We start from the raw sequence: 20133 nt of genomic DNA, 5'->3' as shown, positions 1-20133 counted from the left end.
TAAAGACTTGGAAACAAACATGAAGTTTGCAAAACATGAATTCCTAATGCAGCTTGATTATATAGCATATATCATTGACTATTCAAATTATTTTTATGTTTATTTTAATAATTATAACACTATGCATATTACATTTCCAATTTTTATGTTTAATAAGATGAAATATCTGAGAGTTTAAATTAAAAAGTCAATATAGGCTTAGAATGGATTATTTCTATTTAAAACACTTCTGCTTGCAATTTATTTGAACTCCCTAAAGTGGGGGCTTCAAAGTGTAGCTTTTATATTAGACAGTTCTAAACCCTTCTGTTATATTTTGGCATTCTTGTTTAGTAATTATTGTATCTCAGAATTGCAGTAAACTAGAAGAGTTACTGACTGAAGCTTATTTAGTCAAATGAAGAAAGTTTTATTAATTCTATTTTAAAGATAAGTAAACTGAGATTCAAGTAGCTCAACTTTCTCAGAACCACATAAGCATTAAAATCACTTGATTCATAGTAGAACAAGACTGAGTATTTTATTAGAATCCACACAGAACACATACGCTTTAATATTTATCAATTATACCTCAATAAAGCTGGGGGGGGGAAGAACTTGGGATTTATGTTGATTGAGAAATGCCTGTTTTGATTGGATTGACTAGGTCCACATGTTCCTCTGAAGCTAAGGATGAAGCAATCTCAACAAAACCAATGAAGATAGAGTAATGGAGAGATGATCAGTCTAAGTTAGCCAAAATTTAAAAAGGAAAAAAAAAAAGACCAAAAACACAACTCTGTTCACTTTGCTACTATTTTAGTTTAGTTTTGATTCTATATTTCCCTAGAATATTGCCATACCAATTTCTTTTTAAATCCTCTAATGCTTCATTAATACATTGCCATCATACATTATCTAAGTTGCATTCCCTAGTCAATTGTTTCTTCCCGTATTTATGTTCCTTTTATACCTTCCATTTTGGAATATGATTATATCAGGGAGACTGTGCAGTTTTCCATTGATGTCTAAGGCTAGAGACACATTGGAATTTGAGTCCAGTCAAGTTATCTGCCTGTTAGAATAAAATTGAACACTCTTTGGAGGAAGAACATGGAGTCAAGAGTGGCTATAACCATTGTGGACAATTGTTTTTATTGTCCAGTATCCAGTTAAAAATCAATCAGGCATGCAAACAGGTAAATGCAAACAAACTCAGGAGAAAAAGAACAACAACAAAAAAAATCTGTCCATAAAAACTTAACCTTCCATGCCTTAGCTATTGCAGTAGGTCAACAAAGTCTTTAAATAGAGTATTATAAATAGGTTAAAGAACTTAAAGGAAATATAGGCAAAAAGTAGGAATAGAAGGAGAATTCAGCTGAAAAAATGAAGATAGGTAAGTATATGTGTGTGTGTGTATATACATATATAAATTCTAGAGCTGAAAAGCCAATAAATTCAATTAAACATCATTGGATGGGCTTAGCATCAGGTTGGTGATGGCCTAAGGACATGTCTGAACCTGAAGGTAGATAAATATAAATTATGCCATGAATAAATTATTCTCCTATAGAGATAAAATATTAAAGAAAAGTTAGCAGGGTGCTAGAGATCTGAGGAAAGACAATAAAGTGTCAAAATGTATGTAATCGTAATACTAAGGGAGAGAAAGACAAAATATGGTAGAAAAATAATTATTAGCCTCAAGTTTGAAGGAAGATACCAACTTACAGATCTAAGGAGAAGAACAAAACTGAAACTGAATAAACACAAAAGAAAACCCTACCCAGGCACATCATAGTCAAACTGCTGAAGTCAAAAGATGAAGAGAAAGTATTTAAAGCAGCCAGAAAAAAGAATGACACATCATGACTCGTGAACAATAATGGGGTGCACCACTGCATCCCCATGGGGAGGGGGTGAGGCCAGAGAACCACAGAATGACATCTTTAAATCACAGGTAGAAATGAAAATAAAACTGTGAGCATCAAATTATATGTATACAGGGAAAGTACTTTTCTATAGAGGAAAAAAAATAGAACAGATAAACAAAACTGAGAGAATTCATTGTTAGCTGACCTGTACTGTAAGAAAAGCTAATGGAGGTTCTTCAGGATGAAAGCAAATGACACCAAGTGGTCTCTTAGATATACAGGAATAAAGTTATTCAAAATGGGAAATAGGTGAGTAAATATAAATTATAAATGTTTAAATGGTCAACATAACAGACAGGCATAATAATTTAACAATCATAAATATGTAGAAAACCTAATAATAGAGCTTCAAAATATATGAAACAAGGAAAAAACCTGACAGAACTTTGGGGAGAGATTAATCCACAATCACAATCAAAGATTTGTATTGCCCCTCCCAATAGAAGAGGGGAAAAAACAGTAACAATATGAAAGATCTGAATGACACTGTCAACTGATTTGACCTACCGTTTGCATGACAGTATACCTAGTAACTGAAGAATGCATACTATTCCAAGTGCACGTGGGACAGTCACAAGATAGATCACATGGAAGCTATAAAACAAATCCTGATGCATTTCAAAAAATTAAGTCTTACAAAGAATATTTTCTGACATATGAGAAATCATTTCCAGAAACCAATTTGGAAAATCCCCAAATAGTAGGGGAATGTAGTGTGTGTGTGTGTGTGTGTGTGTGTGTGTGTGTGTGTGTGTGTGTTTATCTATCTATCTATATATCTCACCATCAGCCAGAGAAGAAATCAATCAGAAGTTAGAAAATATTTCAAAGTAAATATTTATGAAAATATATGATTTGAGAATATATGGGTAACAGCTAACATGGTCCATATGGATTTCAATTAAATAGTTTAGAGGCATGTTCCGATTACACATTCTAAAGATTAGCTTAGAAAGTTGTTTCTTTGTCATATATTTCCATTCACTGAAAGAAAACAGTTTATGATGCATCTTAGAGAAAGCCTGCTTACATTTCCCTTTTATTGCTGATTGCTTTACTTGGCCTAATAGGGCCCAAAGGAGAAAGAAACATGTTCTAATAACATAATCTCAATGTTTTCTTACTAAAATGTGTTTCTATCATATTTTTTCCATTCATGGAAAGAAAGTGGTTTATGATGTGTCTTAAAGAAAGCATGCTTGGCTTTTATTGCTGGATTACCCAATTTGGCCTAATAGTGCCCAGTGGAGAAAGAGATGTTCTAGTAACATATTCTAGAGGTTATCTTAGAAAGATGTTTCTTTGTAGAACGCTTCCATTCACTGAAAGAAAACAGTTTATGAAGGATCTTTAAGAAAGCATGCTTATTGCTGCATATGTAAATCTGCGTAATATGAACGAATGTAGAAAAAGTCATGTTCTAATGAAATATTCTCAATGTTTGCTTAAACAAATAAATAGTTCAGAGTAAAGCAAGGCAAATTTAGCCTAAATTAGCTAAGATATCCTCTTAAGAAAATAAGGAAATTAAATCCATTGCAAATAAAAGAAAAAATAATAAAGACAACAGCAAAAACAATAAAATAGAATAAAAACAGAAAAAATAACAAGAAAAATTTGGTTACTTGAAAAGATTATTAAAATTGATAAAACACTCATAAGATCTATTAAGGAAAAAAAAAGACAATCCAAATTACCAACCTCAGAATTGAGATAGGTGCTTTACTATAGATCCTAAAGACATTAGAAGTGATAAAAGTTCATGTTATAAACACTTTTATGTCAATAAATTTATGAACAGGAATTTAGAATGATAGAAAAAATATTTGAAAAACTCAAGTTAACTCAATAAACCTGAGATTAAATAAAAAATCTGAATAGCCCTTTATTTCTCTAGGAAATTTAAGTTATTATCAAAATCTTCCCCCATAAAAAATTTCTGGGCTTAGACGTTTTCAATGATGAATACTAGAAATATTGATGAATGAAGTAATACCAATCTTAAAAACAAACTTTTTTATAAAGTAGAGGAAGAAGAACCACCTCTGAACATATTTTATGAGACCAAGAAAACCCTGATATCAAAACATGAAAAATGGACATTATAGCTTGATGTCCATTCCCCAGACAGTGCACATTGCACCCATTAGTTGTGAATATACCCATCCCCGACTTCCCCTCCACCTGCCTGACACCCGATGAATGTTACTACTATATGTGCACATAAGTGTTGATCAGTTAATACCAATTTGATGGTGAGTATGTGTGGTGATTATTTTTCTATTCTTGTGATACTTCACTTAGTTGAAGGGCCTCCAGCTCTATCCAGGATAATACAAGAGCTGCTAGGTCACCATTTTGTTTTGTGGCTGAGTAGAACTCCATGGTATACATATAGCACATTTTATTAATCCACTCATGTATTGATGGGCACTTGGGTTGTTTCCACATCTTTGCAATTGTAAATTGTGCTGCTACACTAAACATTCTAGTGCAGATGCCTTTTGTACAGAATGTCTTTTTTTCCTTTGGGTAGATGCCCACTAATGGGATTGCTGGATCAAATGGTAGGTCTACTTGTAGCTCTTTGAAGTATCTCCATATTGCTTTCCACAGAGGTTGTTCTACTTTGTAGTCCCACCAGTATTGTATAAGTGTTCCTATCTCTCCACATCCATGGGAACATTTATTGTTTTGGGCCTTTTTGATAAACGCCATTCTTACTGGAGGTAAGTGATATATCATTGTGATTTTGATTTGTATTTCCCTGATGATTAGAGATGTTGAGCAATTTTTCATACGTTTCTTGGCCATTAATCTCTTTTGAAAAGTTTCTGTTCATGTCCTTTGACCACTTTTTAATGGGGTTCTTTGATTTTTCCTTGCTGATTTTCCTGAGTTCTACATAGATTCTAGTTATCAGCCCTTTATCAGATGTGTAACATGCGAATAATTAGTCTCATTCTGTAGGTTGTCTCTTTGCTCTCGTGATAGTTTTCTTGGCTGTGCAGAAATTTTCAATTTATTCAGGTCCCATTTACTCAGTTTTGTTGTTGCTGTGGTTGCCTTTGGGGTCTTCTTCATAAATTCTTTCCCTAGGCCAATGTCTATAAGAGTTTTTCCAACATTTTCTTCTAGAATTCTTACAGTTTCATGCCTTAGGTTTAAGTCTGTTATCCAGTGAATTAATTTTCGTGAGAGGTGAGAGGTGCGGATCCTGTTTCAGCTTTCTACATGTGGCTATCCAATTTTCCTAGCACTATTTATTAAATAGGGATACTTTTCCACAGTGTATGTTTTTGTCTGCTTTGCCAATGATTAGATGGCTATATTAGTATGGTTTAATATCTTGGTTCTCAGTTCTGTTCCATTGGTCTATTTCTCTCTTCTTGTGCCAGTACCATGCTGTTTTAGTTACTATCACCTTGTAGCATAGCTTGAAGTCTGGTAAATTGATATCTCCCAATTTGTTCTTTTGCTTAAGATTGCTTTTGCTGTATGGGGTCTTCTCTGGTTCCATATGAAGCATAGAATTATTTTTTCTAGATCTGCAAAAATAGATGATGATATTTTAATAGGGATTACACTGAATCTGTAGATCACTTTGGGTAGTACAGACATTTTTACAATGTTGATTCTGCTGACCCATGAGCATGGTATCATTTTCCACCTGTTTATGTTCTCTGTCTCAGGTGGTAGGTGGGCACCTGAGAAGAAGGGTGTATCTTTCTATACCTCAGAGGGGGCAGGTTGGGGAGTGAGGCTGGGCAGGGTTGGGTTGAGTGAGCTTGCCTCAAGCTCTACAAATCCTGTTAGCAGGTGCCAAAGGTTTGTTCTCTGCTTCTGGGCAGAGCTGCCAGGGAGGGGCTGAAATGGCCCCACTCAGCCAAAAAGTCTGTGTGTGGAGGTCGGGCTGTCTGAGACCCGTAGTCTGGCAGCCTGGAGCAGGCCTTGCTCCTTTCCACCCTCAGCACTATTCTGCAGTTTTTTTCCGTGCCTCTGGCAGGACCTCAGTCCAGTGGAGCTTCCCTGACTGTGATGCAAGCTGGGAGGTTTCCTGCCCAGGATCACAGCCTGAGCTGGGAGTGGAGCACTCCCACATGAGGAGCAGTGCCCCTTGAGCAGGCTGCAGCTAGGACCCACTCTGATCAGCCCCTGAAGGTACACACAGCTCAGTAGACTAGTTTGAAAATATCCCTTTTGTGCCCCTGGGCAATGCGATCAAGACCTGGGTGTAGGGGATCTGGCCTGCAAGCCTGTTCCCTGGGCCTCAGAGATCAATCCTTCACCCTGCCAGGGAGAAGAATGCTGGTCTCAGGCTACTCACAGGGTGCCCAAGCTGTATCAATGTCTCTCTGTCTTGGGTTTTGCTCCACTCTGCTGAAGTCACTAGGCAAGCAGCACCAGGGAGGGCTGGCAGGTAGGGAGATCACAGTCTGAGTACCCCTCAGTCTGCTGCAGGGCCCCAAAAGGAAAGGTCCCGATTTCCATGGATGTCTCTGGGTGGTGACTAAGTTGTCTCCCTTGGCAGCTATGGGTAGGGGAGGAGAAGGAGAGAATGAAGCAACATGGGGCCTGCTGATAGGCTCTGGTCTGTGGGGCGGGAGGCACCCTGAGGGATCTGGGTGCCCACTGTGCTGTCCGCAAGAAGCTCTCCACTCACTGGCGGCCGCTGTCTCTGTGCTGGTGTCGGCAGGTCTCTCCAGGAGCCCAGGAGCCCACCAGCAGTCCAAGATGCAAGGGAGGGGAAATTTAACCACTCCACCTGCCCTCGTTGTTGGTCTCCAAGCCTCTCCAGGTTTTATATCTCACAGATGCCTTTCTCCTTCCAGTTCTGCTCCGCAACCTCTTCCTGTGGAGTTTCTTGTAATTTCTGGTACCCTTCCTTCTAACTCTTATCTGATCTATGTTTGTCTGCCTGTTTGTTTTTTTACTTTCATCTAAAATCTTGCAGAGACACTCTGGCTGGAGGTGTTTCTCACCCACCATGTTGCCTCTCTCCAAGAAAAAAAAATTTTTAAAAATTATGGCATTGTATTTTTTTCCCTAAAATGACTGATTGGATACTTCCAGTCAATAATAAATATCTGTCTATGTGTATTTAAAAAGCTTATCATTTTCCTTCATTAACTAGCACCTATAGTTAAGAGCAGAGTTATGCACAATTTCTTGTATTCTTTGTTCAGAGTGCTTTAATTATCATAAATATATTTGAAATATTTGACATGGTAAAACTCCCAAAACTCACATATACATTTGAGAATTTATTATTTCTCTTTAATTAAATTTATACAGTTCTTAAGCAATTAAGTTTGCAAAACCAATTTCTAAGAGATGAAAAAGGTTATAGCGTTGAAATTTTCCAATACTATTTACGTACTATTTTACATAAAACAAAAACAATGGGAAAAATGCTTCCATACAAGAGATAAGTTAGCTATTACCAACTAAGGAATTGCACTTGAGGCAATTACTAAAATATTACAACAGTCAGTCTTAGTCTTAGTCTGAATTTTGTTTGCCAGCCAAATTGAAGTGGACCTCTACTCTCTAATGCATTGCACTAAATTTACTTTTTCTTTTTTTAATCAACAGAAATACATACAGTTTTTGACAACCAAAATGACTCCTAATTTCAAAATCTAGAAATAAGCACTTTTTCTTGATATTTTAATTTTTCTCTGACTGTATGTATCCATAGACTTAGCAATGTAAGTTGTCTCAAGAATTAAAATTCAGGATATCTTCTGAATAAAAATCTAGAGAATAATTTGACAACACACAAAATTATGTGCACTTAAAATTTGACAGCATTTATAAAATATGTTTTTATTTATCTCATATATACTTCTTAAAAGTTGCATTCAGAACAAGAAAGAATGATGTTGTTGCAAGATTAAAATAAGGATTATCTAGTGTAATCTGCTTTTGCACTTTAGTGTGCATTGTTTAGTTTTATAAATCAGTTTTTTTTCTGTAGATATTGTTGAATTTGGACATATTTGCTGTATATAAAACTTTAGTCCCAAATCCTATGCAGAAATCCCACTGGAAGCAGCAGAGAAGCAGGTGTTATAGCAAAGAAGATGCAAACTTTCTTGTGGGGACCACTTTGACCACTATCAAAAGCAACTGCAGTTGGAGCAACATTGGGAAATACCAGTTTGCCATTCTAGCTTTCTATGACGGTCAACAGCATGCAGTGTTTTTCACTAATGGAATAACAGAACAGAATACCCATGACATGGACTAGGCTTCAAAATGTTCCCTTTAATCACATGCAAATTGAAAGTCAATAGATGGACAATTTTTCTATATGTAGCCGTTTTTAATACCAGTATTTCATAATGAAACCATACCATGTTTTATCCTGCTTTGCGTTATTGAACTTTGCAGATAGTGTGTTTTTTACAAATTGAAGGTTTGTGCCAACCCTGCATTGAGCAAGCCTATGGGCACCATTTTTTCCACAGCATACACTCACTTCATGTCTCTGTGTTACATCTTATAATTCTCGCAATATTTCAAACTTTTCCATTATTATTATATTTGTTATGGTGATCTGTGATGAGTGATATTTCATGATACTATTGTAATTTTGGGGGGCTGCCATGAACTGCTGCCACATAAGTCTGTGAACACATTTATCTATACATGTGTTTGTTATGACTGCTCCACCCTAAGGCTCTTCCTTCCTCTGTCTCCTTTCCTCTGGACTCCCTATTCCCCTAGGGACAACAATATTGAAATTAGGCCAATAAATAACCCTACCGTGGCCTCTAAGTGTTTAATTGCAAGGAAGAGTGGAGTTGCACATCTCTCACTACAACTCAAAAGCTAGAAATGATAAGACTTAGTGAGGAGGGCACATCGAAAATTGAAATAGGCTGAAATCCTGGCCTCTTGGGCCTAACAGCCCAATAGTGAAGGGAAAGAAAACGTTTTTGAAGTAAATTAAAAGTGTGACTTCAGTAAACACACAAATGATCACAAAATGAAAAGCCTTATTACTGAGAAAGTTTGAGGGGTCTGGATAGATTGAACCAGCCATGACATTCCCTTAAGCTAAAGGCTCATTCAGAGAAAGACCCTAAATCTCTTCAAGTCTATAAAGGCTGAGAGAGGTGAGGAAGATGCAGAAGAAAAGTTTGAAGCTAACAGAAGTTGGTTTATGAGGTTTAAAGAAAGAAGCATCTCCACAATAAAAAGAGCAAGGTGAAGCAGCAAATGCAGATGTAGAAGCTACAGCAAGTTATCCAGAAGATCTAGCTAAGATAATTTATAAAGGTAACTACACCAAACAACAGGTTTTTAATGTAGACAAAACAACCTTATATTGGAAGAAAATGCCATCTAGGATTTTCACAGCGCCAATGCCTGGCTTCAAAGTTTCAAAGGACAGTTTGACTATCTTGCTTTAAGCTAATGTAGCTGGTGACTTTAAGTTGAAGCCCCAATGCTCATTTACCATTCCCCAAATCCTAAGATCCTTAAAAATTATGTTAAATCTACTCAACCTGTGCTCTATAAATAGGACAACACAGCCAGAATGACAACACATCTGTTTATAGTATGGTTTACTGAATATTTTCAGTCCATGATTGAGACATCCTGCTCAGAAAATAAGATTTCCTTCAAAATATTCCTGCTCATTGACAATGCACCTAGTTACCCAAGAGTTCTGATGGAGATATACAAGATTAGTGTTGATTTCATAACTCTTCTCACAATGTCTATTCTGCAGCTCATGGAATAAGACATCATTTTGACTTTCAAGTCTTATTATATAAGAAATACATTTTGTAAAGCCATAGGTTTACAGATAGCTAGCTGCCATAGATAGTACAGATAGTGATTCCTCTGATGGATCTGGGCATGGTAAATTGAAAACTTCTGGAAATAATTCATCATTTTGGATGCCATTACAGACAATAATGATTCATTAGGGGAGGTGAAAATGTTAACAGGTGTTTGGAAGAAATTGATTTCAACTCTAATGGATAGCTTTGAGGAGTTCAAGACTCCTATGAAGGAAGTCATTGCAGATATGGTGGAAATAGCATGAGAAGAGTATGAATAAGAAGTGGAGGCTGAAAATGTGACTGAATTGCTACAATCTGAAGGTAAAACTTGAATGGATGAATTGTTTCATATGGATAAGCAAAGAAAGTGGCTTCTTGAGATGGAATCTACTTCTGGAGAAGATGCTGTGAACATTGCTGAAATGAAAACAAAGGATTTAGAATATTACATAAACTTAGTTGAAAAAGCAGTGGCAAGGCTTGAGAGGATTGCCTCTACTATTGAAAGAAGTCTTACACTGGGTAAAAAAATGAACAGCATCACATGCTACAGAGAAATCTTTCATGAAAGGGAGAATCAATCAATGGGGCAAATTTCATTGTTGTCTTATTTTCAGCAATTGCCTTAGCCACAACTACCTTCAACTACCACCCTGTTCTGGTCAGTCAGTAGCCATTAACAACATGGCAAGACCCTCCATTAGCAAAAAGATTATGACTTACTGAAGGCTCAGGTGATCGTTAATGTTTTTTAGCAAAAAAGAATTTTTAATTAAGGTATGTATATTAATTTTTTAGACATAATGCCATTGAAAACTTAATAGACTACAGTTTCATGTAAACATAATTCTTATAAGCACTGAAAATTTTTTGTGTGTGACTTACTTTATCGCAATATTTACTTCTTTGCAGCAGTCTGGAACGAGACCTGCAAGATCTTTGAGATATGCCTGTCTGTAGCTTTAGGAAATGTATTTTTGTTAGGTACCTTTGTACAAAAATTCAGAAAGTCAAAAATCTTAATGGTTAATTATATGAAATAAATTTTTGATAATTCTTCACATATTTATATCCATTACTATATTGCTTAAGGTTCATGAGTAGTGTAGAACCAGATAATTTACCGTGTGATAACTTTGAATGTTATGAAATACTTTTCTGGAATGTTACAGTGGAAATTCACTAAAATGACAACATTTTTAATCTATATATTATAGAATCATATAAGTTCACATCTGAAATAGACACTATTAAGAAGAATTTTAATTGATGTTGATACTGTCATACAGATATAGACTTTAAAGTAGTTTTATGATGGCAACATATGCCAATATAACCCATTTTTAATTCAAATCTAATACACAAAGAGGAATTAGACATAAACAGAAACATTCCCACACAGAAAAATAGTATAATTTTGGAACCACCAAATCTAGCTTTTAATTCTTGCTTTACCTCTAGGTCTCCTTTTGGTTAAATCAGTCTCTCAGCCTCAGTTTTCTCAGACACGAACATGGAAAGAAGTACCGTTCCCTACATTTTTATCGTGATTGAATAAGCCAAGTAACATAACACATTGGCACTGTGTCTGGCATGTGTTAGCCACTTAACAAATGTTATTTCTCCTCTCCATAATTTTCTTATTTTATATAAGAGATTCCACTTGAAAATCTATAATCTCTATGTTTTGAATTATGAAGAATATGTTGGTTGTCAGAAATTGCAACAAAACAATAATATATTGAGCTTAAAATATCAGTGGGGTGCTGATGAGTCTAAAGGTCTTCTTAGGTGGAAATGTTACACTCCAACTAGAAATCAGAGAGCAATGAGAAAAACTGCCAAATGGAAACACACACATGGCAGCTCCATTTTTAAAAATTATGTTTAAAGAAAAGTTAATATAAGAAATACAATATCAGAGCATAATTGTTTTACTTTCTCAGGTTAACCAGTGATGAATGACAGTCATATTACTTTTAATGTGCAGAGTGATGCCAAAAAGGACATTTGAAATCACTTTAGCCCATTAAGTGTAACATTAAATCCCAATGAAATTTAAGTTTGAATTTTATAATGCATCTCAATCTGAAATCTCCATTACTAATTAGTAATTTATTCCTTTTAACTTCCTATCAGGTTGGTCTTGCCAATCTTATTCCCTGGATCGCAATATGTCACTTAATCATTTCTAGTGTCAAGATGCAAAGTACTAATGGACAGCCATGAGATTCTGCTGCCCGGATGTATCATAAACGTCACTGATCTCCAGGAACAATGACACTCTGTGTTTTATTAATTGCCTAGCATATTCAACTCAATAATACTTATCAAAAACTTTCTATGCAGATATGACTTTGGTATTTATTATAGGGTTACAAAATCTCAAAGAGCTTAGAATTTGGTGGCGAAGATAAAGCAACACATATATAAATATGTGTTAGATAAAGTAGAAAGAAATGATATCAACTAATTATTAGTTAAGTCTAAGTTTATTTTGTTCCTGGATATCAGTGATTTTTTTATGGTACATCCAGACATCAGAATCCTGTGGCTGCCTGCCATCAGTCTCAGCACATGGAGTTTCTGCTTCCGTCACGTTTTACGTGGCGTATGGGACTACAACATACTACTTATCTCCAGCTGTTTTCTGTCTCAAGTTACAACGGATATTTCCAAACATACACTTTATTAGTAAGGAACAGTAAAAATACCAGAGACAACATGAAAATCAATGCAGTTATAGTAACTTTTTAAAAATGTTTTTGATGAGGGAATCATCTTGATTAGAAGAAAATGGGATGTTTTTCAAGCCATCACTATATATGCTTTGGTTTAGGCCAGTTCATTTCAAAATGATTGAGGATTCTGGCTCCTGGTGAAAAACCCATGTGTGAACTTTCAGGCCTGACCACAAGGAAGTACAAAGGCTTTACCTGGCAGTTCTCGTGGAGGAAGCTATCGTCTGCACAGCAGTCGTGGTGCACAGCCAATCTCTGATGGGACTTGCAGCCAAGGACTCAGGATCGCTGGCCAGCCATACTCCATGCATCTCTGTATTCCTAGCCCAGGGAGGGGCCTACGGTGCACTCTTTCCTCAGGCACCTCTGCTGAGGCCTCTTAATGGGGGAGGGAGGGAGCAGCTGAAGGCACTTTTTCCCACTAGGACTCAGTATTTTCCTTTCCACCCCTATCCCTTATTCTTCCTTCCCTCTCTCCTCCCCCACAGGTACATAAAACTGCAGGGCCTTTTTGTTCAGCTTCTCTGTGCAGTGAGGCAATTCACCATGTCTCATGCAGCTGACCCTTGACTGGTGCTGTTTCAAGGGGGAAAATGGAACAGTGGGATGAGTGAGCACGCTCTCTCGTTTAGCCTCTGGCTTATATTTTCACACTAAGTGATTAAAGTCTTGACTGTTGCTTTCATTTTGGCTCCTTGCCTCAATCAGCTCCTATGGCACCTGGCAGCACAGCTCTCTCCAGCTCAGCACAGCCCTTAGGATTTTATACCTTTTTGAACCTTCCTTGCCTGCAAAACAGGGACAACGCTACCTTTCTCATAACAGGCAATACATGTGGATTTCCTAGGGCAAAACTGGCACTCCATAGCAGTGATTTCTAAATCATAATTATAACTGGAAACTTGAAGGATCAGCAAAACTATTAATGACAGTGATTAGATATATGAATATTATCTAATTTCAAACATTGGTTAAGGATGTCTCTACAAAGATGGGTAACAAATTTTACAACTTCAAACTACAACTGTTTTCTATAGGATGTCACTCAATCACCTCACATTAACATATTTATATGAAAACCATATTCTAATTCCAACAACAAATCTGCTAACAGGATTCTTCTATTTCTACCGAGGGTACCATCATTTTTTTAATCACTTGGATTCCAAATTTTGAGTCATACTTTGTTCCTGCTTTTTCCCTCATTTGCTGACAGAACATTGCTTTATATGAACTTGTGAAACAAACTGGCTCTCTCATACCATCTATACTTGTTCTCTTAACAGGAATCTGACACAAAATGTTCTGCTTTTTCCCAATATTCCTATAACACATGTGCTCAATAACAAACAAGCAAAACTGAAGCAAATCAATTCCTTGTAGACCAAGTTAATAATTGATTAGACGTACCAGGTATTTTTAATATTGATTTCCATTCAAGAACACATCATTCTTCACTAGCGCCTTATACCGGGAGTCACTTCAGCAAGGGGGTGGTGAATTCTTTGCCTTCTAAATTCTTTGCCCATTTCTGACTTCATAATCATATCCCTACAATTAAGGTTTCCTAATGTTCCTTTATAATTATTTTATCTCCTCTTATCTTTCAAGGCCAAAATTTGAACTTTTTCATTATGGTTTTTAGTTCACCAATTCATAATCTTATCTTCTATGGATAATTTGTGTCACACACAACAATAATTTGGCACTTGATGTGATGTTATTTTGTTTAGCAATAAACTATAATAGTATTTAGTGTGCCATAGAGCCTTCTTTGGCATATAAATTACTACAGCATTTTGATTAGACAACATTTAAAACAAGTTAAAACTTTTAAAGTACATTATTATTATTCATTTAAGAAGGATAGTTTCAAATTTGCACTAGTACCTGAATAAATTTGGTGATTAAACCAAATTTCATGAGAAATTTCAGCATTATTAAGTGGGAACTCAGGTAAGGTATTATTCTACTGTTTCTCATTTAGAGTTACATTTAATTTAGAAATATAATGAAGCTATAATTGGTTCATTTAAAATTTATTTTAGTGTGTAGCAAGATTAACTCCAACTTCAACAACTGTTTTCAGCTGAGTGACTTTGCACTGTGCAGGGGTAATTTTTATTTTGTTTTGTTGAGAAGAAAATAAATTCCAATAAACATGGTGCATAATACTTTTAGGCATTGGTGTGTACTTTCTGATGTACCAAAAATTTATGTTATTTAAAAACCAATAATATTTTTTTCTAAGTGAATAACCTGACCACATATATCTTACTATTTATGTAATCATATTCTTTTGACTATTCTTCTACAATTGTAGTTTGTACATTTAACTCTGTGAATTTATGTCAAGAAAACATATTTTTTGTAAAATAAAACTTTGAAATATAAAGAAAAGTGTGTTATCAATTATTTTTATGTTTTTGAGTTAAAAGGTGAATATTACATATTTCTATGAAATATGCATTAAAATTCTGTATACTTTTCTATACTATTTCAAAATTTAATTTTCAGTCTTTTGTTTAATAAAATATTCAAATACAATAGGATAAATTCTTATTAGAAAATGAACAAAGGAATTTAAGTGAGGACAACAAGAATAGAGTAAAAGTTCTTGAAGGGAAGAACTAATCTTATTATGAAATTTTTACTTTATACCTGGTATTAGTCAAAACACGTATGTTTCATTTAATGCAATTGTTTTTACAAATCTCCAAGGAAAGTCTCTATAATGTCTTTTATTTTCCTTACAAATAGGAAGTATTCAGAGAGATTGAATGTTTTGCCAGCATCCTGTTACCTAGGAAATGATAGCACAGTGTTTCTAACATAGGTGTTTCATAGCTGCACATGCCTGTTAGGCCAGGGATCACGTTAGTCTCTAAATGTTTTTAAGTAGTAGAAGCATTTTATCCCCCCACCAAAAACCTGTTTCTAATACTTAATTGTATTACTAAATTATCTAAATAATAGCTCTATCTTTTATTCAGTTAAATTACAGGAAATATGAAGCATATCTTTATTTTTAGGAACTGTAGATTTATAGAGCTTAAAACATTGCTAAAGTGCAACTTTAAAACAGTTAAAACACAATTGTTATACAAATATAAAATGGACATGAGATAGGATTTACCTAACTCATTGATGAGAAAACTGTAAGATGGTAAAGCTAGTTCAAAGTGCTTTTGAGTAGAGATATATAAAATTTGGGTCAGATATGCTAAATAAGTTTGTTACGTTAAACACAAAACTGGTTAATGTCCTACAGGGCAATGAAACAATTATTTTAGAGTTATCTTTTCTATAGAATAGAAATCATTTGAATCTTTGTTGGACAACAAATATACAAATAAATACTCATTCACAGAATCTGTGCCCTAATCAGTAATTAACAGCCAATGCCACATCCCTGGAGAATTAAATAATTCCTGGATGGTATTGTTACATCGTGCTCCAATATGACTTTGAAAGATCTGTCATCCTTTTGCTTATTTCCAAGTTTTTTTTTTTCTTAATAACATTCCCAGCTGGACAGGAGAGATAGTGACACAAAAACTTTAAATGTCAGTACCTTCTTTCCTAATGAGAGGGATAGACATTGTCTCAAGCAATTGACGCTGAGACATTAGCCAAAAAATGGCCCTCTAATTATCCCAACCCAGGCTATGAATCAATGATCTAACAATCCTACCACTGGGTATGTAGCCAAAGAAAGTGAAATTAGTATTTTTGCAAGATGTCTGTGCTCCCATGTTCATTACAGTGCTGTTCACAATATCAAGATATGGAACCAACTTAAGTGTCCATCAACAGACAAATGGATTAAGAAAATATGGTCTAAATATGCAGTGGAGTATTCTCCATGCCTTATAAAGAGGGAAATTCTGCCATTTGTAACAATATGCATTAATTTATAGGACATTATGCTAAATGAAATAAGCCAGATACAGAAAGACAAATGCCCCATGATTTCACTTACATGTGGAATTTAAAATTTTCACTTATGTATGAAATCATAATCACAGAGAGTTGAACGGTTGTCAAGGGCTGGGGATGAGGGAAATACAGAGATATTGGTCAAACGATATAAATTTTTCATTATGCAGGATAAATAAGTTCTGGAGATCCAATGTACAGAGCAATGACTATAGTTAATGATATTCTGTTGTATATGGGAAATTGCTAAGAGAATAGATCTTAGCTATTGACACCATGCACTTGCACACACAATGGTAACTATATAACTATGTGAGGAGATGGATGTGCTAATTATCTTGATTGTGGTAATCATTTTACAATGTATATATGTATCAAAATATCACACTATATACCATAAATGTATATAATTTTTATTTATCAATTATACCTCAATAAAACTGGGAAAATTTCATAATACTTCATTGAAACCATGTTCATCTCAGTTGTTTTAATCTAAAAAATATTATTCACCTCCTACACATAATGCCAATCCATTGAAGATTGCCTTTATTTTTGATGTTGGAGTTGTTCTTGCCACAAACTGAAAGATATCTTGTATCTATCCAATTTAAATTTATGTAAAACAATGTATTTCCTATGCTCTAAGCTCATTCATATCTGTTGACTCTGTTTACCCATTGCTAATGTTAGTGTAGAATTAGATTAAATCTAACTTATGAGAGGTCCACTTTTAGTTCTTTGAGGAATCTCCATTCTATTTTCCATAGAAGTTGTACTAGTTTGCAGAAAGGATACTTGCACTAAAATGTTTATTGCAGCACAATTCACAATTGCAAAGAGGTGAAATCAACCCAAGTGCCCATGAATTTATGAGTGGATTAATAAAATGTGGTACATACATATACCATGAAGTACTACTCATAAAAAATGAATTAATATCTTTTGCAACAATCTGGATGAAAGATGGAGACAATTCTCCTAAGTGAAGTATCACAAGAATGGAAAACAAATACCACATGTACTCACTATTAAATTGGAACTAACTGATCAGCACTCCTGCACAGATGGAAGTGAAACTCAACGGAAATCATGCGAGTGGGAGAGGGGAGCAGTGGATGGGTGAAATCATACCTAAGGGGTACAACATACACTATCTGGGTGATGGGCACATTTATAACTTTGAGTCAAACAGTACAAAAGCAATCCATATAACCAAAACATTTGTACTCCCCTAATATTCTGAAATTTAAAAATTAAATTTAATTAAAAATAAAAATTTAGAAAAAAAGATGTATACTGTTGATAGCTTTTATAGATACTGTTACAGGACATAAATACCTATGATACCTTTTTTTTTTATTTTGAGTCAATCTGCAACTTTTTCTTCTTGCACAAAAGAATTAAGATAAAGAAAGTAAGAATAATGTATTACTGTTAAAGTGATTGGTTTTCCTTCTATATTAAATGTTCTCCATCATCAATTATGTGTTCAGTCATGTAAGAAGACTTTGGTCATAAACTGCATGATATCTGGTGGTTGTTAAACAATTAAACCACTATAGTTTTCCCCTTAGTTTTGTAAAAATTAATTTTGGAGCAGATAAATCTCTCACAAACTGGACATTATTAAAAAGGTGGGCAAAAATTAACTGTAATTAGAGTATGATGAAAAGTTTACTATGAAATGAATATTATGTACTTTATGGGATTTGCAGGATCACTTTGCATAGGCTACATATCCTTCAAAGGGTGCTTGCTATTCTCCTGTAGCATAGGACTGGAAAGTTGATTAAAATGTCATAGATGTATTATTTGTTTAAATTACATTTTGATCCATATATATGTCCAAGTTAGATAGAGAAAGAAAAGCTACAAAAAGAACATAAATTATTATTGAAATTATGCACTTAAAAATAAATTCAGATGTATTCTGGGAAGATGGTGGAGCAGAAAGCACCAGGAATCTGTCTCCCCATCTAGTCAACAATTGCACTGGCAGCCTCTGTCTGATTTAATTATTCTCAAACTCTGGAGGCTATGGAAGTCTTGGAAGGGAAACTGAGGTTAGTTTCAGTCAATTTTAGCTCTTAGCACAGTAGCAGCTACCTATCCCCCACCCCAACCCCTGGTGGCTGCTGTGTATGTGTACCAGAAGCAGCTTACACACGGCTTTCAGGAGTCAGGGTCAGCAAAATGGACCCTGTTATCCAAACACTGGGGATCTGTGCTTTAATTGCTGATTGGTGCTTCTGATCTTAGAGGGGCAGAAAGAGAGTTGGGTGGCCATATAATGGGAAAATTAGAAAGTGACCGCACATACCTAAGAAAATGCACAGGCTCAGAAAAATCCTGAGAAGACTTTAAGTTTACACTTCAGACAGATTGTTGGCACAGATACAGTCTACAACAATAAATAAAAACAACAAAAAGCAGAAAATCCCAGGGAAGAAAGATAAACCAAAAAGAAAATCTGAACCTGAGAATACAATAACTAAAATGAAAAAATTCACTAAAGGAATTCATATTCAGATTTTAGCAGGCAGAAGAAAGAATCAGAGAACTTGAAGACAGAACAGTGGTAATTATTAAATCTGATGAGCAAAAAGAAAAAAGATTGAACAAAAGTTATCTAAAGCTAAGAAATCTATGATATACCATCAAGAGCTCCAACATATGCATTGTGGGAGATCCAGCAAAAGAAAGAGGTAGAAAAAGAAGCAAAGAAAGCTTCGGAGTGCGATGTGCACTGTCTGGGGAATGGACACACTTGAAGCTCTGACTTGGAGGGGTAGGGGGGCATGGGGAATATACATAACCTAAACTTTTGTACCTCCATAATATGCTGAAATAAAAAAAAACAAGCAAAGAAAGTATTTTATGAAAGAATAGATGAAAAATTTTCAAATTTGATGAAAGACATGAATATAAACATCCAAGAATCTCAAAAAACTAGTAAGATGACCACAAAGAGATACACACCTAAACATATTATAATCAAACTTTCAAAAGCTAAGACAAAGAAAATCTTGAAAGTAGCAAGAGAGCAGCAACTCATTATATACAAGGAATTCTCAGTAACATTAGCAAATTTCTTAACAGAAACTTTGAAGGCCAGAAAGTGGTGAGCTAATATTCAAAGTGCTAAAAGAAATAAACCATTAACCAAGTATCCTGTATCCAGCAAAACTGTCCTTCAAAAGTGACGGAGAAATTACAACATTCCCAGATAAACAAAATCTGAGGGAACTTAACACCAGTTCATCTGTGCTGTGAAAAATGCTCAAGGGATTCCTGTAGGGTGAAGTGAAAGGATACTAGACAGTAACTCAAAGCTATATGAAGTTATTAAAGATCTCAATAAAGATAAATACAAGGGCAATTATAAAAGTTACTATTATTGTAACAATGGTTTGTAACTCCACTTTTTGATTTCTACTTTATTTAGGAGAATAATACATTAAAATATATTAATCTAAAAGCTAGTATCATTATAACTTTGGTTTGCAATTCACATTTTGTTTTCTACTTAATTTAAAAGATGACTGCGTTCAAATTACTTATTACTTCATGTTTTTGAGCATACGTTGTATAATGACGTGATTTTTACGATATCAACAACCAAAAGGGGTAGAAGAAGCTGTTAAAGGAGCAGAGTTTTGTACTTTATTGAAGTTTAGTTGGTGAACATTCAAATTAGAGTGTTATAACTTTAGGATGTTAAATTTAATCCCC

At 34.9% G+C, this 20133-nt stretch overlaps 1 protein-coding gene across 3 annotated transcripts in view; it reads right to left on the bottom strand.

Annotated features, from left to right (window-relative positions):
- The window catches only part of FSTL5 (follistatin like 5), a 633702-nt gene that overhangs the window by 180737 nt on the left and 432832 nt on the right, over window positions 1–20133 (bottom strand). The window lies entirely within an intron of this gene.

Source organism: Lemur catta, chromosome 5, assembly GCF_020740605.2.
Source record: "Lemur catta isolate mLemCat1 chromosome 5, mLemCat1.pri, whole genome shotgun sequence".
NCBI lineage: Eukaryota > Metazoa > Chordata > Mammalia > Primates > Lemuridae > Lemur > Lemur catta.
Note: the sequence above shows the minus strand (reverse complement) of the source record. Positions and strands in the feature narration are given on the sequence as shown.